This window comes from Theropithecus gelada, chromosome 8, assembly GCF_003255815.1.
Source record: "Theropithecus gelada isolate Dixy chromosome 8, Tgel_1.0, whole genome shotgun sequence".
Classification (NCBI taxonomy): Eukaryota; Metazoa; Chordata; class Mammalia; order Primates; family Cercopithecidae; genus Theropithecus; species Theropithecus gelada.
Genome location: NC_037676.1, coordinates 78,798,262 through 78,826,217, shown reverse-complemented (window position 1 = coordinate 78,826,217; position 27,956 = coordinate 78,798,262). Strand labels below are relative to the sequence as shown.

At 38.0% G+C, this 27,956-nt stretch overlaps 1 protein-coding gene and 1 long non-coding RNA gene across 3 annotated transcripts in view; one reads left to right on the top strand and one right to left on the bottom strand.

Moving 5' to 3' along the window:
* ZFHX4 (zinc finger homeobox 4) overlaps positions 1-12,287 on the bottom strand; it is a 189,051-nt gene extending 176,764 nt beyond the window's left edge. The window contains exon 1 of one of the 2 annotated variants that reach the window (XM_025394389.1): positions 11,887-12,287. The gene's annotated coding sequence lies outside the window, so the exon portion shown is untranslated. Of the gene's footprint in view, positions 1-35; positions 108-11,886 lie in introns of those variants that run through there. The other variant, XM_025394390.1, reaches the window with a different exon arrangement.
* The window catches only part of LOC112630236, a 74,547-nt gene continuing 56,827 nt past the window's right edge, over positions 10,237-27,956 (top strand). The window contains exons 1-2 of the long non-coding RNA XR_003120823.1: positions 10,237-10,462; positions 20,511-20,717. This is a non-coding gene — a long non-coding RNA (uncharacterized LOC112630236). The remainder of the gene's footprint in view (positions 10,463-20,510; positions 20,718-27,956) is intronic.

Genomic DNA, 27,956 nt, shown 5'->3' with positions numbered 1-27,956 from the left:
AATAAACTGAAGAGGACACACACATGCACACACACACACTCAATTTCTTCAGCTGTACTCTGTAGTTATGTGATGTTTCCCAGGAATTTCCATGATCTTCAGTTTCCACATTGGTTCAGCAAGGGAATTGTGCTATATCCCTTCTGACTGAAACAATCTATGGTTCTAATATAAAAACCCATTTAGATTTCTCTGTAAGATGGTTTGCTCTGTGGAATTTCCCAAGACAAGTCCAGTTGTTTTTAAGGTGATTTTTTTTTCAGTACCTAGATTTCAGGAGGAAAGGCAGATTCCAGTAGTATAGTAAACTGAAGTTTTCTATTTATGTTTTTAATTATCATTCATTTATCCATTCATTCATTCAACAGGTATTTACTGAGCACCAAATATTTGCCAATAGTATATCCATCACTGTGGATATATAGTGTTTAAACAAAAGTGGGTGCTACCCTCATGGAGGCTGCAGTTTTATTTGAGGAGACACTTAAACAAGCATCATGAAAAATGTTAAGATGCTAATTGCTTTCTCTACATGAATTACATCCTTATATTGATTAATATTAAAAAATGCTTTATCTTAAATAAATGTGCTTCAAATGAAATGTCAAGTCCAGGGCCTCTTATAAATATGACTAGAATGTAGGCTATGCATACACTTTTATTTTTAAGAAGTGTTATGAACCAAACATATATAAATATTAAACAATAATCAAACACAAAATTAGAAAATTATAATCCAAATGTACTTAGATTTCCCATAAAATTATAAACAATAATTTTAAAGGTGTATCTTATATGTATCACAATAAAAAATGTATAAAAAATAAACAGATTAAAAAACAGAACTTTAGTTTCCAGGTGGTTCAAAAAATTGTACTTATATATATTAACTCATCATGAATTTACCATCTTTGAACTTGGATAGTCTTCCAGAATAATGCATTATTATAAAACAGTAAAGGACTGTGATTCCCCAAAAGATAAACCAGGTGGAGACCCACAAATTGGCTATAAAATAACCTAAGAAAATTTAAGGGTTCATAATATTATTGGATTATTAATAGCTGGATCTCTTCTCTAGGTTGGTATAAATTTTGGTCAACAGGATACCATGTAATAGTATCCATTCCCCTTTCTTGGCATACGAAAATATCACCAATATCAAGCATATAATATCATTAATAGCAAGTACATAATCCAGTGTCGGAAAATCCTCTAATTCGGTGGCTTTCAAGCGAAGGCTTTCAACTTCAAGACTGAAATAAGCATTACGGTCATTTCTATTATTGTATTTAATGGAGGGTCTGGAATCTTGAGTTCATGTGGATAGACCAAGGTCTGAATTATTGAAAAGCTGTTTCTGTCTTAATTTGCTTCTTTAAAAAAAAAAATGAAGATTCAGAAATGCATTAAATACCGAGAAGCCCCTCAGGACCAAACCAACTTGTAGTGATGGAGTGGCAGATAAAGATGTGGAGGAGCATCCACCTGTCAACCTAGATGCCATTTGGGTACCTGTGAGTGAGAAAATATGAAAAGAAGGATACCACTTCTTTCCTCCACCTCTTAGACATATCCATTGCCAAATTCATATATTTTTCTTGTAGGAGAGAGGGGAAACTCTACTCAAAATATCTATGTAGACTTGCTTTATCAAATGCTCTTTAGTTGATCATTACTTTAAAACAATTATTGGGAAAAAACAAAAAGGGAAATTTTGGATCAGTTGTCAGGTCCTGCCACAATCGCTTATTTTAACATTCACAACACTTTAGTCTTATGTAATCTCTATAGCAACCCTGATATACAGATGAGAAAACTGAGGCTCAGGAAGATCAAGTAATTTGGACAAGGGCACCCACAACAGAAATGCAATCCAGGTGACTTATAGGTTGAATAAAATTCCTATTAAGCATTTAGTTGCCAACAAATGTAGTAGATGTTAAAATATCTAAAATGTAAGTTTAAATAAAATGATTTAAAAAGAAAAAGGAAACCAAAGTAAGCAGAATCAAAAAATGTCTGGTCTTATATTATGCTGCCTCCAAAACATCACAGCCTTGACTTCATATCCTTTCTTTACACAGAAGTGAAGCCTTGTTTTTGTTCACACCATGTTTGTGATTGTGATAAATACATTTTAAGTCACTGAAATCATCAATATTCTATGAATCGTAGGCTCTTCTTGTCCATTTGGAGCACCTTGTGTAACCTCCTGCTTAACACAAAAATATGTTTAACAGTCACAATAACAAGAGGCCATCCAGATTCTACTTGTCTCCTTTCGATAACAGAGAGCTCACTCTCTCAGACAAGACAGGTTATCATGCATATTTTCCTTTCCTCCTCTTCACCATCTCCACAACCTTCATATTCATTCATTCAACAAACATTTTTCAAATAGCCAATACAGTTGAGTGACCACAGGTCCTAGAGCTTGAGTATGTCAATTCTTGTCTTGACATTTTCCTACCTTGCTGGGTAATCAAAGATAACTTATCTTTAATTCAATAGCCCATATTTTAAAATTAGTTAGTTGAACCGAACGATGGTAAGGCCACTTCCCAGACTCTGGCATTTTGGTAATTTCTAATTGCCTTACCTCCCTAGCTGCTCTTTTCTGATGAGATTATATTGGCCAATTCTTACAAGATGAAAGTTTCGCCTATGAAGGGAAAACTTTACAAGCTACCACTAGGAATGCATCTAAAGAGGAAAGAAAGGCCTAACATGGAAAGAGGGTAGGGGTGTGTGTGTGTGTGTGTGTGTGTGTGTGTCTGTTTGTCTGTATATACTCTAGTGAACAGGAATGTAAGAGTGTTAGGGATGATGAAACACAGTTGTATCCAGTAAACCAAAAGAGAAGATTAATTCTAATTTTCAATTAATGGGCTCAGGAAATCTTAAGTATTAATTGCATTGTTCCAAAATTTATGGTATTTTAAAAACTACTAATCACTATATTTTTGAAAATCCACATTAGCAAGCTATTTCAGGTTTAATGAAAATACCATGGGAAATGTAAGAATAATTGGTCTTTTTCAACCTATTATTCCAAGCAGACAAACTTTAAGATTCCTCCAAAACTTCCCTCTTAACAAGTTATGTTTCATTTTGTTTTTAACAATATAACCAGGTGGCATACACTAGCTCGTATGTTTTTGTATTTTAACATTGTTAGAGCTATGGATTTCCTTTCTTCTTTACAGTGAAGGAAAAGAATTTTATGGACAGTTATAAAATGCATATTTTAACCCAAAAGTCAATTTTCCCTGGTTAAAATGATTTAGACTTGAGTAGATATTTGCAGAATGATTTCTTTTTTATAGCTAGAACACAATGAAACCTATAAATGTTGTCATTAGAGGTATGTCCTATAGTGCATACCATTCAGTAATTATCATCTGAGCACTGTTGTGTCCTCAAGTCAGACAAACATTAGAAATGATCTATTATCTGAATTATGATGCTGGTGTGTGAACTCCTGACCTGAATGACCAAAACACCTACTCACAACTTTTCTTGGACCATCAGGACAATATGATGTATTAACTAAGTCAGTCTGCCCATATTCTTAAATTGTATTTGTTTATTTTATCCAGTCTCTAGAATGTTAAGGTGGTTAATGATATTAGAGATAAGCTGCCTACTAAATATGACTTTAGTGCCAAAATCATTTTTAAGTCGATTACATAAACTCAAGTATGCCTTAAATATTTTATTTTATTCACAAACCTTTAAAAGAAAAGGAAACTAGAAAGCAGCCATTCTTGAACTGAGGATTGTATGTCAAATGTGAAACCATATCAAACTTTCAAGGCAACTTGTGAACCTCTGAAACTAGGGAATTAACAGAACATCAAGTCCAGCAAGATCACAAGGGGCACAATCCTTATGCAAGAAAATAATGCCACTGAGCCCTCATTAAAAGCCCATTTCGTCTTTAGCCATCAAAGACTGTGAGTTCACTAAGATCTTGGTTATATCATCAGGGATAACTAAAACAAATGCCAAGAGAAATTGTGCACTTTTAGTTCTCACATGTGTCCATCTGTTCACATATAAACATATATTCTGCTTTCTGTCTAATTTCTAAAATCTTGATATCAGAATACCCTGGGCTTTTGCCCATTTCATAAGAATGCAGACATCACATAAGCTACTATTAACCCATGTGTGATCCACTTCCATGGTGGCTGGAAAACTGCCAGTTACAACACATGGTGCCTGGTTAACAATGTCTTAAAATATAAATGAATTTATTTTTTAAATTAACACATTTTCTTATGGAAATACCTTAATAAGCCCTTCTGCATGTAAAACAATAGCCTCCATGTGGATTTTTTTGTTCTTTTAAGACTTTTTTCAAGCATATCATAAAGTTAACCATAAAAGTTTCTGAAGCAATCCAGAATTTCTTGACAAATTTTAAAAAGGACTCTAGTAAAAAATTTGGGGAACTGTATAACATAGATCAAACAGTTTTCCTTTACAATATGCTGTACTCAAGAGTCAACCCTTACACTTTATGTAAAAATACTTGTGATTTCCCAAGTTTCCATCTAACCATCTTAATAGTACCTCAACAACAAAACTGCTAAAGTGATGAGGCAAATGGAAGTTCTAAAATCTAGCAACAAACAAGTTGGGTTAATATCTGATGAAATCTTTTAGTCCTGTTCTGAGGCAGCCATGATCATTAGTGGTGACCTCAAACATGAAAGAGCTTGTTTAAAATGTATACATATAAATAATTATCTGCACTGTATTTGATTCACATATGTACAAAAGAACCAATTCCCACCTTTGAAAGAGTCTTAACACTTTTGGTATTTTAACTGTCCTAATTATGGTTGAAGAAACATCATTAAGAGTGTTGATCACATTGTCAACTGATAACCAGTTACATCCCTAACTAGTGACAGGGGACCCTACTACAAATGTCTCCAAGAGTGAACTTATAAAACCTAGACACTTTTAAAGACTTATCTCTAAATAAAATACACAATACACCTACAAAGCAACATGAAGACTGCGTTCAGAACTTCATGAATTAAATCTTAAGAAAATACATCTGTACCCTCTTCTCTCCCTTCCCAGCTACAAAAGCTGATAGGCCACTTAAAACACTTAACATTGCCAAAAGTCAGATTACACAACTCTTTCCCAAGTGAAGTGTTTCACCAATCGAGATAGTTATTTATAGCCAATGGGGTAAAAAACAGGCACTTTATATTCCATCATTAACTGAATTAAATATCCACACCATATTATTGGCTCTTCTAAAATAATTGTTTTTGCCAGCAAAGTGCTGGGAATTCCTCATACCCAATAGTCAATATTTGGCTAGCCTGGCATGTTTCTGAAACTCTTCTATATACAAACCTCTGTTGATCATCTTCTAGCTGCACTATTGTCATACACATTACATCCCAATGATGATGAAAACACAGCATCTTATAAAGTTGCTGAAATCTGAGCCCCTGCTTGTTTTCTCAAGTCTTGGACAAACATAACTTTAGAGAGAGCGGAGCACAGACATAAAGAAAGAGAAGCCTGCATTTTCATCTTCCTTTCATCTTAGTCATTCAGTCAGCCATTCAGGACCCTATTCAACAGAGCTTTTCATTATGCAAAAAAATGCTAATCCTTTTCCGATGCTTTCACACTTGTATAAACCCCCATTCCTTCAACTGAAAAGCAATTATATCAGTTTACCTTTCTGTCAAAAACAGGATTAATATTCCAATAACAGAATCTCCTTTCTTTTCCTATCTTTTTGCTTTAGGAAACTAGAGATTATTAGTAGAGGCATTCTTAGAACAAGAATCTATTATTTTAAATATGATTATGTTAACCAATGGGTGGACAAGGGAGAAGAAGAAGAAGAAAAAGTCCTTCAGTTACCGCAGAAACTCTTTTCTGTGACAGAAGTGACCTTCCTTTTACAGATGCCCAAAAAGAATGAGACTCACTCTGGTCTATTAATCAGAAACAAATTATGAAAGAATGTAGCTGGGCTGGTTGACACTATCCCGTCTTGGGAGACTCAGTAACAGCCTAGTAACAATGTCCTCTTCATGGGTAATGAACAGCCATGACAAATGGGGCAGAGAAACTATTTATTTGCATATGCAAATTCTCACACAAGGGAAACATGTACAAACAAGTGTCATTGTAAGGTGGATTAGGCAAACAACGCTTTCTTTTTAGGACATTCTGCAGCCCAGAACATTAGTCAGCACAATTAAACCAGTCTCCATGGAGACTAATGAAATTTCACCACGGTATGAGTTAAATTAGATAGCTAGTTATGTGTTTCCACAATCCAACTTGAAATCCATTATTGTTTCAGAACAATACTGCAATTGTGCCTAGCTGATCTTTGCCAGCTCAACAAGCTCCTAAGTTGACAATTTGCATATGTTAATATAATTAAGCACTAATTACATGAAACTTGTACATATTCACATGCACTTTCCCTGGGCGCTTCTCAGTTTGAACCTTGGCCAAGTCTTTAACCCTTAGAGTGGTCTTAGAAGGGGGGGGGAACCCTCTCCCTGTGGGTACAGCCCTTAGGCAGACACAGAAAGGCTCCTCATTTATAAACACAAAGCTTAACCTGGCTTCTCATATTTCTAGCAACAATGACAGAACATATTTTGTGAGAGTGCTAGAGACCAGGGATAAGGAAAATGAAGAGAGGGGGATGGATTAGTCTTTAAAGACTCATAACGAGTATCTTCTCAAAGGAAGGCAGGAACATTCATTTCAAGAAAATGTTAAGAAAGAATTTGTTCTCATTGACATTGTCAAACATTGGGAGATGAACGTGGTTTGACAACAGCAAAAATAGCAAGTAGGAAAGGGAAAAGGAGTCAGCAGCACCTAATGAGCTTTACATAAATATATGCAGAGGCAATTAAGCAATGTTAATTACTATGACAGCAGTTAATTGAATATAATTAGATATTTTAAGCCACTGAATAAAGCATAGTTAAGATTAATTTTATTGAGATTAATTGTAAATAAGGATAGATTAACGCTGTGTTTTGACAGGCATAAAAAGTAGTTCAGCAAATTAAGCAGAAGCATGGCCACCAGTCCAAAAATCATATATTATTTTAATGTCACACCTCAGAATCATCTCCTCAATAAACATGACTTTTCAAACCCAAACAGACAGGAATCTTGAAGAAAAACAAACAGCTTGCAGAGATTAAAGAGCCTTTTGTCCTTTTTCATGTGCATTTCTTTTAACAGACTAAATTAAGCGAGTCTGGTGTACGTTTTTTAGGAAGGAACATTTCACACTGAATGGAAAAAATGTTCTATCACATATGAAATTCGTGCAGCTGTGCGGAACTCGGTCCAGAGGGTTTAGACTATAAAACACCACCAAATGATAGACAGTAGGCCCTCCCAAGATTATGTGATAAAGTCACAATCTTTTATTTTGACCTCCCTCCAAATTTCTGTATTCTTTCCAGTTAAGTCACATATTTTCTTTCATAATTTTCTTCCTCTAAGAGGATAAAAAGAAACATTGCACCTACTAAGTGCTAGAAACAAAATGTAAAAGGAATTGAAGAAGGTTTCATTTAACATAGATCAGCTAAGTCATTCAGCCACAAAATGCAATGATAGCTATCACAACAATGTATGCAAATGACACCTCTGGGTTATTACTCTCATAAACAACGGTTTCTGAAAATATTTCTTAGGAAAGTATTGCTAATTGAAAAACCCTCTGCCCCAATAGTTTCACACCAAGCTAATTCATGCATACTCTTTAAGAAAATTAACACAGTCCTCAAGAAAGCTGAACAAATCATTAATAAGAAAGGAGCTTCAATTGATTTTGAAATAAATCAATAGGTGATTAACATAATATTTTTAAAGCAGCAGAATGTACATATATATTACATAAACATATATATTATATTTTCAATACCTTTTAGTTCTTAATCGAACAAGGGCTTTACACTATTGAGCCTGGATCTACACTGCCTCACAACTTCTTTAGGATGTCTTTAGTCTTTATAACGAAAATCCTAAAATGGTCTATGAAACAAGACTACGACAAGCCATTCTGCAGTGAAAGATTTTAAATCATCCAGCCTCTTCTAATAGACTTGAGACTTATTGAGGTAGAAACCATAAAAAATGAAGAAGGGAAATTTAATCCCTGAAATATTGATTTGCACATTAATATCATATAGGCAGAGGGCAATTTGGCTTCGTGGAAATGACACATTGTCGACCCTTGGTGAAGTCAGAGCCAATCTAACTGCTGAACATGTCTGAATCTCAAGAGTTATTAAGGGCTTCCCTTCTTGCCTTTATGACTTTTCTTCAGCCTACCAATGCAATCTTAAATGTATTATCTTTAAGAAATAATTGTAAAACCTCAGGGGTTTTCCAGTTAATGGAAGGGAGGCCAAACCACATCAGATTCTGAAATGCAACATTAAACCCTTGCAATCAACAAAACCACCTCAATTCTCATCCATCCAGTGCAGGATCTAATATTGTTATTAGAGATAATCAAATTTCATTGTGTAAATTTAGGCTCATGGTCAGAATGGAAGCAGTAAATTCTGCAATATTAAACGGTGATTTTCTCAGCCTCCTTTATGTTTTCCTTTGCTGGTGAAGCATCTTTTAAAATAATCCAACTAGCTCAAAATTAATGAACAGATTTGGGCTCATTTGCTAAAAACTGCAAAATATTACAAAAGCGCTGAACATGTTTGCCTCATCTTTAACTTTAAGTGACAACTTTCACTTCATAGAATCGGAGTCCACTATCCCTGTCTAACCCCACAGTTGGTGCTATTGCTTTGACTTACACAGCTGGTTTACCTGACCTTTCTTTGTTCCTTGGGTACATTTCACTTTTCAGATTTATGATATTTCCCCCATATTTCATTGACCCTATCTTCATTGCCATAAACATGAAAACACCTGAATATGAGTTTACTTTTTTAAAAATCCAAAATCAGCCAGTAACTGAATAAAAACCCTGTGATGCTCTCCCTAGTTTATGCCATAAATATTAAAAGCATTTTAAAAAATAACTGTATAAACCTTATGATCCCCACACTGAAGCCAGGTGCAAGAGGTTAAAACAGCTGGCTGGCCATCTTTTATTTTTGTGTGCCTTCCTGCTGATTGAAACCACAAACCTTGAAAACTATCAAATATTCCCTTAAGGATTTTTTTTTTTTTTTTAAGATGAGGAAGGAAAAAAGAAAACCTCCATTCTCTTCAATATGCTCCTCAGTGGAAAAGGAAAACTCCGAAACACAGTCAGTCACAGAGGTAGTGAAATAATTCTGAATATCTCCTTTCTGTTTTATTTAAACCATCCTTTTCAGCAATTTCTATACACAATTGTTTGTATTCTTCAGTTAGTAAAGAAGAAACAGAAAAAAAAAAAAAAAAAAAAAAAACCAGAAAGAAAGTCTGAGCTTGCTCTGTCAGTTTTGCCAGTAAATACAAAGTAAAACAAGTGTTGATGGCACCGAGAGTGTTACATACCCGGGCTGTGTTTTTGCATTGCTCTCAATGGAAGCGATCGATGCCCGTGTCACTGTCGCGTCCCAATCGCAGCCAAGTCTCAGCCTTAATCTAAGCAACACCCGAAAAGGCAGCGGCAGCCGCAGCCTCTCTCTCACTCTTCCATCCATCCACCCAACTAAAAATATAATACTACATATGAGCTTTAACCACTCCACGTTTATAGGGATCAAGCCACTGAAAATCCAGGAGAACACAATAAAAAAAAAAAAAAAAAAAAAAAAAAAACCCTCCTCTGTCTCTTGTCTCTTCTCTCTCTCCCTCTCTCTCTCTCTCTCCCTCTCTCCCCCACTCTCTCTCTTCCTCTCTCCTCTCTGTCTCTCCTTTTGCCATCTACATGATCCTTGATTAAACATGGAACAGAGTTAATAAAAAGGGTGGGGGGGAGGACTCAAGGAGAGGAAATACAACTGTCAGAAATCAGGACGGCCAGATTTCCTGGTGAACCTGCCTCTGTCTGAGACAGTGTCAATCCACCATCTTCTGCCAGTGAACTTGTCTTTGGGTTTTTGTGTGTGTGTGTTTGAGGGGGGGGATGTTGTTGTTGTGTGTATATGTGTGTGTGCTTTTTTTGGAAGGGGGGAGGGGAAAGACAAGGTGGGGGCCGGAGGTGGGGGGGAGGGTAGGGAGAATGTGTGTCTGTGAGTGTGTGTTGAGTGTGAGTGTGTCTCTGTGTGTGTAGGGGTCGAGGTGGGGGGGTCCGTGTTTGCGATCTGAACCTTTGGTACCTACAAGGAGGGTGTCTCACCGAACGGTAGCTAAAACCTCACCAGAACCGCGCGGAAGTGAGAAGTCGCGGTCAAAGGCGTCCGCAGAAGCCTCCTCTCTGGGCCGGACCCCAGCCTGAGCGGCCGAAAGGAGCCCCCCGCCCGGATCACAGGTAACAAAAGAAATAGAAACCAGTGCACCGTCTTCTGGGGGAAGGGGGTTAGGATAGGGAACCTTCTGTAACTTGGACATTGGCAGAGAAACTTTATACAATTTCATGAGAAAATTTATTTTTTTTTCTGATAGAAAAGAGCAGAGAGAAGGGGGTTGGGAGTGGATAGAAGTAGCAGGAAGGAGAGACCCGGTGCATTCCAGCCCCTTTTCCCTTAGCTGCTCCCAGCCAGAAGGCGCACTTGATGCTTGGAGAAGCGAAGGAGATGAAGTTCATTTGTAGGCATGAAACCCTTTTAGGGGGGCCGAAGAACGAATTGGTTCTCACAGCCGAACACAGACACTCAATACACACACACACACACACGCACACGCACACACCCCTTGCCCTTTGCTAAAAAGAAAGGAAAAGATTCTTGACCCCAAGCCGCGGGCGTCTATCCGCTGGTCTAACCCACACCCAGCGGCGTTCCGTCCCGAGCAAGCAGCCGCCGCCTCCCGGGTCCCCGGCCCAGAGGCCGGGTGATCCCGCCTCCTAACGGACCTGCCTTCCCTCCGCGGCGCCCGCGCCCGCGCCGCCGAGAGCAGCCCTCTGCAGCGCCCGCCGCGCCCGCTCCGGTGGGCCGGTGTCTACCTGCAGCCCCAGCCCCAACGTTCACCCCAGTCTCTTGAAATCCCCTCCCCAGAGCGCACGAACCCCCGGGCGTCCGCCAGCCCTGCACACTAAGCGACCTTCGGGGAACTTGAGAAGGGGTAGAGGGGAGGGTGGTAAAAGGAGGAAGAAAAACGAGGCTGAATAAGATGGGGTGGGGGTTGGAGGGTAAAGCAGGGAAAGAGCAGGAAGAGAGGGGCTCCCAGCCCCACCGACCAACGTCCAAACTTTCGGAGGATGAGTGCGGAGGACGAGTCATCCCGATCCGGGTGCGGGGGCGCGGGGCGAGCAGGGACCGCGCCGCTGCGGAGCTGACAGCTTCCCCCAGCCACTAGAATGCCCGGGGCTCGCGGTGAAGGCAGAACTCGAAAAGACAGGGAAAAGGAGAGAAAACTGCCTGAGCAAATGTAGATGATCCTCCGCCACTTAATCCAAAAGTTAAATCCCGAAAAACGCAGCCCCTCTAAAGAAAGTGGAAAATCAGGTCCCTCACTGCCCCCTCCCTCCCTCAGCGGAGCAAAACCTTGAGCCAAAAAAGGGGGAAAGAGATAGAAAAGGGGGGCAGAGCGGAAGAGATGGTCGGGATGAGGGGATGTGTGCGAGAGCGAGCAGGAGCGAGCGAGCTAGGGGCAGAGAGGGAGAGAGGCGGAGAGGGAGAGGGAGAGAGAGGGAGCGAAATATCAAAGATTGTGCAAGATCAGGCTGGAAAGATAATCGATACTCGACCTAAATTTAACACAAACTACTCAATAAAAGTTAAAGAAAAAACTTACTTTCCATTTCCCCTGCAGTTCCTACTCGATCTTCGCCTCTTTTTTGTTTTGCTTTTATTTTACTTACAGCTGATCACATCCAAGTAAAACGAGAGGGTTCATTAAAAAAATAAAAAAATAAAAAATAATCCTCGAACTTTATTGGGTGAAAATAAAAACGCTGGAGCAGAAAGTGGGGGGCATGGAGCGGTCCTCGGGGGTCCGGGAGGAGTTAAAGCATGTGCCGACCGCGGTCTCGCTGTTTGGTTGTGAAGGGGTTGGGAAAAGGAGGAAAGGAAATGAAAATCCGATATGTCTTTATTCTGCTAATTATTATCGTTTTAGCCCTGTTTAAAAAAATGGCTGATTAAGTTGAGTGCGCATGTCTTTGTGTGTCTATTCCCGATATGCACTCTGGGAATGAGAGAGGAGAGCGAGGGAGAGGGAGAGGGAGAGGGGGGAGAGAGAGGTGTAATTAGTGAGGTGATCAACATTCCCCAGACTGCAAATGACGCGCAGCCTGGACTCAGAGCAGCTCCGGAGCCTCACGGCTTCCAAGGCTCCGAGCGCTGCGGTTGGAGCCCCGGACGCGACAACCGCGGAGAGGACAGGGGATGGGGACCTCCGGGGCTCGCACCCCACGCGCCCCTGCGCGCGACTCCCAAACTTCATTAGACACACACACGCTCTTACACACAAACACAGGCACACACAGAGCAAGAAGGGGAAGGAAATAAAACATAGATACCGCCAAAGCGTTGCCCTTTAACCATTCGAGATTTTTTTTTTTATTTTAATGAGGCAAAGTAATTATTATCGGACCAGAGATTTGTTTACTAGGGAGCTTTAAGCAGAAATATGAGTTAGGGTAATGAAGAGCTTTTCTCTGCCGAGTTTATTCTGCTGAGCACATGAACGCACTTTAATGGCGAAATGCGGGGGCCTGAGCAAATATGCAGATATATGTAAATAAAGGGTGCTTGCCTGTGTGCAAACACCGCTCAGCCCAGCCTATTTCAAAGGAGGAATTGCACTCTGGATCCTTAGGCACTCTATTTAAACAGTATCCTTCACTTGTATACGCAGGAGAGAAAATTCAGGTTATGGGAGATGGAAGCGGTTAGTCAAAGAAAACTTCCAAATGAGAATAAGTGACGGTTGCAAGAATGATTGGGGGGGGGGGTACACTTCTAGCCTTTATGTAATATTCTTGAATATTTTATCAGAATTGCATAAGTTCAATGTAATAACTTTAAGAAGACTTAGAAAAGAAAAACCTTTCATCTTTTGAGTCTGTTGAGTTATCTTTCTTGAAGCACACTATGATGAATTTTAAAACCTCACTACAGATCTCATTAGAATGAAATATACTTGGTATTTTCTGGTGCAAAATTTAAGGTGGCTGATTCTCATTTGAAAATCTAATTATCTCTTTCCAATATTACAGATGTGAAGATGAGTGACACTTTCATTAAAAGATAATTAACTAAAACTAGGAATAGACATACTTTTAAATACCCCCTACTGAATTTGGAATATATATATGGAATATATATATATATGTGCATTGCTACTCAGCATCTTGATGCACTTATAACTACTATACTACAGGTCACAGGTAGACACCATCTCTGTAATATTTCAAAAATAGGAATTTTAAACAGAAAGTAAGAATAACAAATCAAATGAGCTAAAAACAGGAAATACTTGCAATGTCCAGCTTCCTGGACAGGTGATGTGTCAGCTGCCTTTGAGTTGACAGGCCTTTGAAGTTCTGGATCGCCAGGATCTGCTTCAAAACCTTGTCTTAGGCCTTAAGCACAAATCTACCAAATACCAACAGAAAGGTTTATAGCACAAGTATTTGGAACTACAGAGGCTGCAAAAATGCATCTTTCCAGGCCTAAAACCTTGCATTATCAGGGAACATTTGGAAGATCCTAGGACTGATGCAAATGGATTAAAAACCAAACAAAACACCTGGGAGGATAAAAGCACAGTCCTCAAAAAAGCAGACCTAGGCCCAGATCAGGAAAGCTGGTTGCCTTCAGCAGCTGGCTAAAGTTACAATGAAAGTCCAGAGGCATGGAGTGAAGGGGAAAAAAAAAAAAAAAAAAAAAAAACCCTAGATATGGTCTTTATTAAGAGGAAAAAAAAGCAAATCACCACCTTAGGGATCCGGAGTCAGTGCAGGTACTAGTGTTTTAGAAGCCAGGGCTACCAAATGATAACAGAGAGAAAATCATCTGTCTCTCCAAAGACTTTATTAGATTTTAAACTTCTTTGGGAAGAAATTTGTTGAAAGTGGAAAGCTTTCTAAAATTATAAATTTACTTTGTTTACAGCCCCACCTTTACACAGCAATTGTATCACCAATTTGCTAGCAGTATCTGATTGCACCTCAGTGGGGCTTATCCATATGCCTTAAGAAACATACATGCACACAGGGGTAAAATTTAAATTCTCTGCAACTTGTAAGTGAAAAAGGTGTTTATGTAGCGTTACTGTTTACTGAAAAACACCCCAGAGAGCAAAATTTCTGGCTTTAAAAAAACTATTTGAGGTGTGTGCATGGGGAAGGGGAATGGGAGCTTTTAAAGAGACTGAGGGGAAATGAAGGCAGGGAAACTTTCAGGTTCAAATCAGAAAAGATCAAGCCCTTTGCGGGAGAGGGCTCCACGTACAAGCTCACTGATGGAAAAACCATTTCCTGCGACTTCAGACGGGTAAATGCATATGATGAAGGAAACACCTGAGAACAATAAGTCTGTTTCAGGCTCAGGTGAAGAAAGAGGTCTATTTCTGGCATGGAAGAATAGGGAAATGATGATCATTTCGTTTTCAAGTTCTTTATTTCTTTTGCCTTTTTCTCCCTGAAACATCAATAACATTAATGTCATTAATGTCAAAACAGCAAACGTCAAATCAGGAAAACCATTACAAAAAAATTGGTGGCTATTTCTCCTCTACACCTCCCCCGTCTTTTCTTGGAAAATACAACTGTGTGTATCCGTGTGTGTGTGTGTGTGTGTGTGTGTGTGATGGTGGGGGCGGTTGATTTCTAAGTAAGAAAACAAAAGAGGACTTGTAAGGGGTGCCCACTTTCTCAACCCCTTCTTTTGCTGGCGAGGATTCTCCTCCTAACGTGTGTGTATATGTGTGTGTGTGTGGGGGGGGGGGGGGGGGTTGTTGTTGTTGTTCCCATCTCTTTCTCGTTTTCTTTCACCTTTTCCCTAAGAAGAGAGGCTGGAGGTGAGGGTCGGGGTTAATGGGCTGAGGGAAGGGGCAGAGAGGTTCTAGCGCAGAGTCAAGAGTTTCCTCCAGGGCTTGGCCTCGGAGCGCGCCAGCGTGAGGAGAGCTGTTGGGCTGAAGCGGCGGCGGGACTGCGTGGGGTGGGCCCGGGGGCGCGGAGCGCGGAGCGCGGCGCCGCTGGCAGGGGCGAGGGGAGGCGGGCGAGCCCGAGTCCAGCCCGTGGGCCGCTATGGGGCGCGAGCGCGATCCGAGCGGCTGGACCAGGCTGCGCCGCTGTGCCGCAGCCCCTTGCTCCCTACATCTCGGCTCCCAGCGTCAGGAAACCCAGCTGCTCCTCCTGGGTCTCCGCGGACGCCTTGCCATCCACCTTTGACCCTGACTCCCACTCCCTGCCCCACCCCCATTCCACTGTCCCTAAACTCTGCGCAAACCCGCCGCCGCCCTCACGGAACGTTGGGTCACTTTTTATTTCAAAATGAAAGGAGCAGAGGTTTCCCTGCCGCACTAAGAACTTTCCCTATAGCCTCTTCAACACTTTACAGGGCAACCCCAGGCCAGCCTTATCCACTGCAGAGCACTCGGACCCTGACACTGAGCGCCGCGTTAGGGGAGAACCAAAAAGGAATACCAGGTGGTTAGGTGTTGAGTGTTGGAGGCAAGGAGTAATTAACATTGAGACAAAAGGTAATTTCCACTTCTGGCCTTTTTCTTCGGCGTATTTTATTTCCCAAATCCACTCCGAGGACACTCTTCAGAATCGGTCTAATGAGTTTTCAGCTGTTTGTTCTGTCCTTCTCCCACCCTGTCCTCACCAATTCACTAATAAATACCCCTCCTCCCTCTCCCCAGTGTCCCTGCAGCTCAAGAACATCTCCAGCCCAAGGGGAAAAAGGTTTCCAGTCTTTTGACCGCGCTTCCGGGGTCTATAGATGAGCTCAGTTTGAAACGAGGTATTACAAGATTTCAGCGTTAGGAACTCTTTATATCACCACAGACACCTTCAGATCCTCAGCCCCCCTCCTCCTCTTCTCTTTTTGTTGGGTCTTCTCCCCCTGGGGGCTATTTAACAAAGGCGGTGTGTTAACTAACATTTTTGTTTAAGTTAGCAACCCTTTTCCAAAACACACTTAAGCCTGATACCAATATTTGTCACTGTGTGTGTAGGGGGGTGAGGAGAGTGACAGGGTTGGGGGGTATTTGTGCAAGGGAGGGATGTGGAGTTGACAATGAATGGAAAAGTGCAGAACTTGTTTTGGAAGGTGTCATAAACACATATTTATAGTGAAATAATTCAAGAAATAGTGGGGTGTATGTGTCTGTGTGGCTCTGTGTGTGATGAGGGATCCCAAGCTTTCTATACAGAACGAGGTATATATTTTTAAAGAACTAACAAAAAAGCGGGGGTCTTAAAATATGACCTAACATTGAGAATGGACACTTTCTTTGATGGAGGGAGTGAGCTAGTGGAAATCCAATTGAAAAGGGAAAGGCATTTTGAGTGTGTATATATGTGTGTAGTATTTGTGGGCAGTTAAATTCCTCCCTGAATCCCTCCCCTCCTCCAGCTACACTCTTATCTCCTCTATGGTCTTCTTCTTTTTCTTAAAAAGCATAGCAGTGTCCCCCTTTTGTTCCCGGGTTTCTGTCTCTGCACCTCTATATCCATGTGTATTTCTCTCTTTCTGGATTGAAGTCAACTTTTGGCTTTTACTTTGGAGTAAATGTTTTAGCTTTTTTTTTTTTTTTTTTCTCTTGGGGATTCTGACCTTTTAGGGGGAAGGGGAGTCATTATGTAGAGTTAGACACAGGTAAAGAAAGGAAGGGAGAAGGAGGGAGGGGCTAGAAGGTTTGAGGAAGGAAGAATTAAGGGAGGAGAGGAGGGAAAGGGAGAAGAAAGAGAAAAGTCAGATGCCCTCTGGCCTTTCAGAGGTCAGAGCTCAGACAGTGCTGTGACCTCTTTTCCCCCTAAGCAACCAGCCCAGTGTTTATAAACAAATCAGACAGGACTCTCCCCAAACAATAGCAGTTCACTAACTTCATAAGCACTGCCACAGCCTTTATGCAAATTAATGAGGACCCCTTATCACGTTCCTCCCCACAACACACATACATTTTCACACCACCAAAAACCAAGATCACAATCACACAATCCTCAAATATATATGGAGATATTTCCAGCAAGAGTATCCAAAGAAAATGTTACATTCTGTCTGGCGAAGAGCTCCAAGACAAGATCCAAATGGGAAAGGACAGAGAGAGAGAGAGAGAGAGAGAGAGAGAGAGAGGATACAGACAGACACACACACAGAGACAGAATAACTAATTTCATTGAGCAGAAGATAAAGTGATATTTTAGACCTAAAGGCATCTATATCTAGTCAATGAAGTGCTGTATAGACAGTATACTAAACTCTGGCCACCAAATAAAATTATTTTAAAACGACATTGCATTCATCTAAACACCCACATTTTCAGACAAATGTGCAGATATTTACAGCTGAAGAAAAGCCACCACCACTATATGTAATGTCCCTAAATATTAGATACAAGAGAACTATTAAATCCTACAGCAAAAAAACAAAAAACAAAAAACAAAACAACCCATCTGCTCTAAGTTACAAAATGTATAATTGTTTTTATCTTTAATTACTTAAGACAACTAGCAGAAACTAAATGAATCAAAGATTTTGAAAGAAAATGTGGTTTGCCAAGGTATAGGAATGGTAGCTTTACATTAAATTATAAACAAAACACCAATTCAGAAATAAATGACAAGATAGAAAAAGGTGAAAGCAAAAAAAAAAAAATGCATTAAATGATTTTCAAACTTTTCCTTTAAAATGATTATCAATTAAAGTCTAAGAGAAAAAGGTTAAAGAAAATATACCTCAGAGCAAAAAGATCATCTCCTTTTCTTCTTTGTCTATCAGTCCCCTGTTAAAGCATATGGAAAATGTTTTCAAAATGCCCAGATTTGGCACATTGTCATTGCAAAGAGAGGAGCGCAGTGATGCTGTTAGAGAAAATGGGAAATAAATTCAGGATTGGGTGCTGCCTCCTTCAATGCGGATTTATCTAAGTTTAATTTAATATTCCGCAATCACTGAATGATCGCATATAATTCACCAAGATTTTAAAGGGCTTTATTTAAATACCTTGAGCAATAAGAGAATGAAATTTAAACCATTTCAGCCATTGCTTATACTTTTTGTTTATTTTCCTATTAAGAGAATTTTAAGTGGCAATTTCTAATAATAAAAGGAAAAACGATGAAGAGTTAGGTTTTTTTTTTTCCAAGGGAGAATGTTAAAGGAAAGCATTAGCTTTATTAAAATCATTCTGAACGTAAAATCAAAAAGCACAAAATGGTTGTTTGTAAAACACTAAACCTTTAATCGATTTTATTGGCATTCCGATCGATTAGATAAACGGAAATCTATAGCAAACATCAAAGCATTTAAAACATTTCTCTATCTCATTTATAAACAAAACTTTTCTTTTCAGCAGAAAAAAATGATTATCAAACGACTAACAGGAAATTCTTCAGATATCAAATTACGATAATAAAATTATTTCCACATGGAAAGGGATAATGACAATGATGATAGTAATTACAATAATGAATAATTCAACAACCCTTTGACATGTATGGAAGAACCTCAGCAGAAACGGGCGTTTGAAGGGGGGCTACTTTAAAATAAATACTTTATTTTTAAAGGAATATTTGAAGAGACAACTCGAGGGCAGTAGCTTAGGTGTGCCTGCCGAACTAATGTTGATTTCCCTGCAGACGTAAAGGAGTCGATTTCTTTGCCGGCGGTTCCCTCCCAAATTGAGTTACTTCTTATAAGCAAAATTAATATGCAAATAAGAGTGAGCCCTACCAGATTTACAAACTAGTGTCTGGACTTGTCTTCTACCTATTCTTAAAGGTGATTCCCAAATTATAGAGAAGGGCGAGGACTAGCCTCTCCAAACCTGAAGTGAAGGAAAACGATTTATTTGGAGATGTGAAAACTGCTGTCCGGAGAAATGCAGTCATTAGAGCTTATGGCATTCTAGCTGCGGCAGCAAGAGGAAGTGTTGCTGTAACGGGTATTATGTTTATTTGTTAAAGAAAATCAATGGAAGTGGCTGTAAAGTAGTTAGTGAGGCGTGTGCTTGCTACTCGCGGGGAATCGTGACACCGGCAGACTGGTCGAGCAGCCCTTCTCATTGCCAGCAAAGTCCCTGCGTCGCCTGGAGCCGGGGCGCGGACGGCGCGGCACCTGGCTTCGCGCTCGTGAGTCTTGCCCCGCGCTGCTCTGGTTGACCGCCTGTCTACACAATCTTCTGCCCTCTCTGGCCGAAGTCCTAGTAATTGCTGCCTGACTTTGGCTCCTTCCAGTTGACTGTGGTTGTCTTCCCACGCCCCGCCTCAGCAGCACACACCTTTTTCCTCTTTTTCTCTTAGGGATTCTTGTCGTTTCCTCCTTTCCTTACACTGGGAGCCTGAACTTCTGTTCCTTTCCTTCTGCTGGAATCTCTCTGAATCTCCTAGTCCCTTGGGTGAATCGCGGACTATTACTTTCCTACCCTGCCCCTCCCCCATTTATCTCTCCTGCGATTTATTTAGCACCCGGGTCTTCTTACCCTCGCACTTCTATCCTCTCCTCCAGACATTCCAGAGAGTTCTCATCACACCAGAATGCGCTTTTTTCTCCTCCTACTACTCCCTTTGGATTGGGGAGTAAAGGGGGATTTCGAGTGGAACTCCCAGGGGTTTTATTCTATTCTTTTAACAGCTTTACTTTCCCTTTTCTTCTTTGCATAACCTTCACCTACCTACTAATTTATAACAGAAGCGGTTTCTTTCCCTTTCATTTCCTAGTTTACAATTTCCGTCTGGGGTTGTGCATTGCACATGCACTCTCTGACTTCCCCGCCCCCTCACCCCCCGCCCCACCAGCCTCCGTCCAAGGCAACTATTTTCTTGTTCTCGGTTGCTGTTTAATTGCACTTTCGCTTCTTGGAGTTAAGTCAGTTTCCATGATATAAAGTTCGCCTTTACATCTGTCAAATTATTTCGTTGCCCAAATGAACGGTAGGGTGTGGGGGGAAATGTATCAACTACTTAGGTCCCTTTTAACACCTTTTTACTCTCAGTCCCACCACCCACTCCAGTAATGTCTAATGTCAATAATAACGAATTCTGGAAGACGGTTCCTCTCAGCGCGTGCTGATTGCTCATGAGTTGTTCCTGAGCGGGTCTCAAAGCCCTCGCTTGTATCTTCTGACTTCGAGTGGTCACCATTTCAACCGTGCAACCTTTCTTCTCTTTCGCTCACTAGCAGCCCTGACTGCAGGAGGGGGACGCAACCTAAAGACCTCGTCCTCTTGCCTCTTGTTTCTAGCTGCTGCAGCTGCCGCTGAAATTCGCTGTGGCCGCTGCCTCTTCCCGCTTTAATCCCAGACCTCCAGTCATTGGGCAGCTCCTCAGAGGCAAGAAGTCAACACCATGGCAACCCGACAAGCCTATCAAATCACCGGCTGGCGTGACAGCAGCAACACTGCAGGCAGGAGTGGGCTGGGCGGAAGAGCAGAGTGGCCACTGCGCTCAGGTACACAGTCTGGGAGTGGACAGCAGCTGCCGATCTCCACGTTCTGGCTACACATATGTGCACCACCCAGTCCATACCCCTACCTTATGTGCCCTAGTAGGTTCTGGAGGAGAAAGGGAGGAGAAGGAGAGATGCATATAGGCTTGGAGGAACTGAAGAAGAGAGTTTTAAACTAAAAGGAATCCAAGTCTTAGAAACTGTAAACTAAAGATGCCTTGTATCCCAGCAGTCTATGAAAACAGGTCACGATAGGCTCAAAACTAAATGGAAGGAGTTTGCACAAACAAGGGGTGTGTGTGTGTGTGTGTGTGTGTGTGTGCCAGTTCTGTTATTTGTTTGAACATGAATGCAACCTTCTGTTCTGGAGCACCAAAGGATAAAGGAAGATGCTGCTCTGGAGTTCCAAAAGGATAAAGGAAGATGTTGCATTTTAAAATTTTCTTGTCTGCCACTGTTGGAGTCTGCTCAACTTTAATTTCATTTATGGTAATGGTAATTGACTACCTAGGAAATTACCTAAACTTTACCTGAAATCGTCTTTGCCTTGTTCTTTCATAAAATGTGTGTTGCGTGTACTGTGTGTTCTAGATCCTGATTCCATAGGAAACAGAGGACACCAGGAAATGTGTGTGTTCTTCTAAGGCCTACCTAGCCTTTGTATTTCCTCATTTTCCTTAAGACATTTTGAATTAGGCAGATGGAGGAAGTTGGGCATTTCACTAACATTTCAGAGCATTGTGTAAATTACCATGAGATAGATTGGAATTGCATCGTTCTTTTTTTATTTTAAAAGCAAACAATATTTTAGAGAAACACACAACATATTTCTTAACTTACAATTTCATTGTGAAACCTTTGACAAATATTTGTACAAGAATATAGAATGCTATCATTGACCAAACACCCCCTTGGTCACTTATCTCATCATGATTTCTAAATTTTGGAATGCAAGTTTGCCTGCTGAAGTTGTATAGGACAGAAAGGAAAATTCATTTAATAACAAAGGTAACTTGTCTTATTGAGGAAATCTTATATGAATTATAAAATCTACACTTAAGTCCACTCCACATAAACACGATTCATTAAATAAACAATTTTTATATTGATCTAACATTTTTATGAAGAGGGTTTCAATGTGTAAGTATTTAAATTGTACTTGGCATACATAAAATGCTAGAGAACTAGAAAGGCTTTTAAAAGCAGCAATTGCAATATTAAGCAGAGTAGGATGGAGAGCCAATGTTTCAGGCTATAAAGAAAAATTCAATGAAATCTTGAACTTCATTTCCTTACTTTCTCTGTATTTCATTGTTGATAGGTCCCAATATTAAAACAGTATATTTTCAAAATATAATTTATTATAGACCCAAAATGGGCATAGTTACTGGCACTGGAGAAACAGGCCATGATATTCTAGAAAAAACTTTTGGACATAATACAATTTTTCCTGCATTGAAACTCTAATGTCATACTGGTAACATTTTCTTATTCTGCGCTACTGTGCAGAGTTGCTCAGTGAGGAACCGCCAAGCACATAGAGCTGAGATTTGGTTATTGTTTAAATGGCTACCTCAATGCCAAGGTATTGATGTCCTTAAATATTTTTGGCTAATTCACATTACATTTAACATGTGCTTAGTGTTTACAGTGGAAAACATATGAAGAAACATAATACTGTAATTTAAAATTAAAATGCATAGGTTTAATTTATCTCCTGAAACTACATTTGTAAATTTAAAATATTTTAACAATAAGTTTTAAAAAAATGTTCAAAAAATTTCAGTATACTTTGGCTTTTGTAATAATAAATGAGCATAGGAAATATGGTGACATTTAATGTTTTACTATTTCTTTTAATGGCATATCCTCAGTTACTGGAAAACTTTAAATACTTCGGGATCTATAATACTATCCGTGTATGTGTTTGTATATAGTATGCTATTTAAGAATGCTGTCACTCAAGTGTTCATTTCTATGTTAATATTTCCAATTTTAAAAAATTAAACTGAGATGAAGTTAATAAATTAAAGAATTTAAACCAAAACAGGTATTTTAAGACATCCTTTGAATTTTTCTTAAGTTTTTCTTTATCATGAACTTGCCATTTATGGATGATTGAAAATTGAAACAATTTTTTGCATTTACAACACAGATACTTATTTTTTAATTATTAATCAATTTTAGTGTTTACCATTAAAAGTACCTTCATAGGTTGTATAATATATGACCATCTGTTTAAATATGGATTCATGTATATGCCACACACATGTTGCTAGTTATCTCTACATTCAAATCTTTACATTTAAAGCTATTTTCTACACCTTTAGTACTTTCCATATGTATGCTGTTAGAAGGATGAAATTTCTATCCTTTAACTAATGAATAAGACAGTAGAATTAAACATAGCTTAAATGCTACAAAAAAAAAAATCAATACAAGGATGCCTCACTCGTTTTCAACAGGATGGATACCATCTCCATAGAGTTCATTCTTGACCTTACCTGAGTAAGTACTTTAACTTAAAGTATGAGATGCACCTAGAGGGGTAATACATTGAGCTTAATAGTAAGACAGTTAATAACCTTTTTTTTATCCTCGTGCACTATCAATCATGGCTGTCACCAGTCTGCTGAATCAAAGCAAAAGTGTTCTTCACAGATGACTGATTAGAAACGCAAAATCACAAGATCCATCTTCATGGTCACTTTTATTATAGTCATTTTTAAACTGACAGCAACCTGCTCAGTTTCAGCACACTGGGCATCACAAATAGTGTCACTCAGTGCAGCTAAGCATGAGAAGAGGTTGGTTGGATTATACTTAAAAATAATTAGGCTCTCAACCCATTGTGGAGCCTCAAAAAAGGTATTTGGCTCTCAATCTCCCCTCCCCCACTCCTAACGTATTTTGATTCTGTTGTGTCATTAGTTTAGCATTAGAAGCGAGGCGTCTGAAGGTATAGTTTTATCCTTGCTAATTGTCTGGGAATTAGGAAATGAATGTGTCTACTTGATAATCACATACAACTTTTTGTGTACTGCTTTTTGTCAACTTTGTGACAACAAACACTATTGCTACCCTCATGGGGATGAAGAGTTTACATAAGGTGGTTTTTATACAAATATGTGTGTGCATATGTGTGTGTGTGTATATGGCTTCAGAAATCTAAGTAGTCAGGTCGTAGCAAGATGCCCACTTATTAATAAGGTGTCCTTTAATAGCATCACTTGAATGCTGTAACACTGACATTACTGAGTCTATAACTAAATGCATAGTCTTAAAGATGGCCAAGATATTAACTCTTAGGTAGCTACGTAAATTCTTGACAGGTAGTGTTGTATTATTTTTTTCAGCCCTAGAATATTGAGAAAAGGACAAATTTGGAAGACCAACAAATGATATACGTAAAAAGCATTACAGTAGGAGGCTTGAAACAGTTATAGCAGAATCAAATGATAAGGAATTTTGTCTTTACTAACACTCTTCACCTTTGTGATGCAAGATGAAACTTTTGAGTTCATTTCATGATATTTTCATACATGCCTTAAGAATATTTTATAGTTCTATATGGTAGTATTGATAAAAGCATTTACGTGGGGAAAGTTTTCAATAGAAAATCTTCAAAATATAGTGTAATTCTAATGCCCGTTTTATAGGTTCAGTATTTCATATTTTGGAAAAGTAAACCCCAATAGATTTAAGTTTTAATTTAGTAATTTTAACCAAAGTGCCTTATTTTAGGTCTCCATACAGTTATCTTTTCCCTTCATCTCAAATATCCACTTTCTTGTTAGTGAGCGCGCACACACACACACACACCCTCCAAACACTAAGGGAAAGAGAGATAAATCATTATTAATGTTTATATGATAACATAATACCCTTAGATTAATTTTCAAACATGTGAATATCCCACCTTTAACTTTTTTGTAAGGTACCAATTTTTTTCTCCATCTCTCTCTCTACACACACACACACACACACACACACACACAGAGACATACACATACATCTTTATTTATTCTAGATTATGACAATGTTTTTCTTCTCTGTGCAAAATACATAAATAGCATACATAACACACAAACATATATATGCATGTATGATATATCTGTGTTTTCTATAGATGGTAATAGATGTCTAAAAATACTCTATAAAAAGGCTAAAATTAATTTCTTTAATATTGTACTTTGTTATACATATTTTTCTATATAGAAAAATCAAATTAAAAATTGTGAAATAAATCCAATTAGCTATCTAGTTTGATTGTATATTTTTAAGTAACACTGTCTTAGAATTTGAATAGAAATGTGTTAGCTAATATTTTAAAATATTTTCACTTTATAAAAATTAATAATGACAATACTTGTATTGTTAAATATGTAAAATTAGGGCTAACTGAAATGATTATGTATTTTTAAGCTACATAATTACATAAATGACAATGCAATAATCATCTTAATGTGTTCATTTTCAGTTCACTTTAACAATCAAAGCAGAATGTCTCTTGGCAAAATGTCTGTGTGTGTATGTGTGTGCCTGTGTGTGTATTTACTTTAGATACATTAAGTTTACATTTCTAGAAAGGATAATCTCATAGAATTCAATATGCTTTTAAATTTTTGGCGGTAAAATAGTCTTTATGACTAGATCATACACATCAAAATATTTATGAAAAAGATATTTATTTGAAATTTCTAGAATCTGTCCAGAATACTTTGCTAGTAAAACTAATGCAGTGAAATGATACATATGTTTTTTTTTTTTTTTTTGGCAACGTCTTGGTAATCTATGCAGGTGGTCACTATAGATCTTTAATGTTAATCTTTAATATGCATCATAAATATGAAAATTTATAAAGTTTATAACAATTTTAGGTTTAGCATCATGTTTTCTTCTATAGATAGGTCTTAATGGACTGAGAAAACAAAAATAATTTTCTCTTTTAGAAATTTAATTAAAACAAAATATTTAAAGAAAATTAGCTTATTTTAAAAGTTTTCATGGAATATTATTATTTGAGATTTTCATGTTTTGACATAAATTGAAATCAACATTGACTTACACTTAAAGCGTTATTGTTAATTTGGAAAGTTTTTTTGGGGAAAATATTAGCATTTTTATTTCTCTGAAATCTTTAACTATTTTGCTGTTAGTTTTAAATACCTATCTTGTGTCCATTGTTTGTGCTTACATTTTCATTACTGAGAACATTCTTATGTTTGTCAATATATAAAGCAAGCAACTTTATTTAATATAAGAATATTACATGATAAATGGACTAGCATAGTTGGTAGAAATGTTCTTAATATATAGATACATGTTAATCAAACTATATTTTAAACTGAAAAAGCCTAATAATGTTTGTGCATTTTAGCTTCGGCTAGAATTTATATTTGTGCATTACATGTAATATTTCTATACATGAATGCATATACATAACTACACCTAAACCCTTTCATATTTAGATCATTGCCTTATTTTGAATGCTATCACACAAATATTACAATTATTTTTGCCATACCTGTATTTATGCAGCTTGAATGTGCAGTGACAACATTTCTCTTTTTCCTGGAGTGTGATTTTCCCTTGGTACCTGAATTGTTCTTTGTTGAATCTTTGTGATTATAAAAAAGTAAAAACACGGTTGTATGAGTGTCAGTTTGCAATAAATGTGTGAGAAGATGTATGGTCAAGATAGTCTGCCCATCTTTTAGCATGTCTTTTCTACCTGGGCTTAACTAAAGCTATTTAAAGAGAAAAGAAAAGAAAGCAAAGGTCAAACAAAAATCACTGTTAGCATCTTATAGAAAAAGAAAGAAAATCTTGAGATATTTATAATTATTTATTATATAATTTTTATTGTATGTTAACTTTCAAAATGCTATTACTATCACTTTTTATTAAAATCGTCATTTTGTTCAATTGTTGCTTTTTAGTTAAAATGTGATATGTACAGACCTTTAAAATCTCTAAAACTAGAATTACTATTTTCTCTGCTTCTCATGTTCCCCAAGTCTTTCTGCCCTTCAGCCACTAAAGCTAGAGGATACATTTAATAACAAATAGACTATTTTGATCGGTGTGCTTTATTCTTACCTATTTCGGTTTACAAAAATATGCAAATAGGTGTAATAACAACTTTCAGAATGTATTCTAAGATGTTAATGATATTTTCAAGTAAACGTTTAGGATGATATTTTATAATGATCCTTTTTTGATAGCTAAAGCTTTTATATGTAAACCTTCACTTATATATTACACTACCACTGAAGAATTTTAATGTATTGCAGTTCATTTTGTAATAGATGCACAAACATTCAGAGTAGCATTATATTGCTTAGTTATTCATTGTAGTTCACATTTAGATTTTCATTTGGATTTTTCCTTTTTCAACATTTGGATATCATTTCATTAACTATCATAAACCAGTAGTTTAAGGAGGAGCAATTCTGAAATATAAACACTCCTTCTAGAATTTTACAGCATTGCCATAGGAGAGAAAGAAGGGACTAGCATTACTTTACTCTAAACATTTCCCTGTTATGATTATAAGAAAAGATCAGATGCTGTGGCAATTTTTTTCATATGTGATCTTTCTTTAGAATTATTTTCAAAGTCAACTGTTCTTACACCTTATTTTCATCTCCAAAAAGCATAAGTTTTGTTTCTTTGTAAGATATTTCTTTAGAGCATATCTTAGTTTAATTCACGTTGAGTAAAAGAAACACCCAGGCTCAATCTGGAGACCTCCTTCCAACATAATTTAGCTGGACCTTTTCTTAGTAAAGGTTTTCTGGTTTTCATTTTCACTTCATATTCTCAAATAAAAGATCCTTTGTTGTCTACCATTTGATTGGACTTAATGAAAAACACTCCATTTTAACTTAACAGTATTTCCTTTTGAATTTATTATATTTAAGAACACTGTCAAAAATCAAACATTTAATCTCAAGTTTTTATATTTCAAAATATATTACTATCACATGGCTCAGTGAGGTGATGTAAAAAAGTATACTGAAAAGATTTCAAAAAGAAAAGCAAAAGTGAAAAAATCTGGCTTCATTTTAATATGAAACTAAATACTATGGCTAATGTGCAGATTGGGTACGGCAGCTGACTGTGAAGACGAACATGTGACAGGGTGCCAACAGCGGAATTGTGCAGTATTGACTAAATGAGGTTCACTGATTTGTATTGAGGCTAATATCTTCTTTAAACAATTCCGTGTAAATTGTG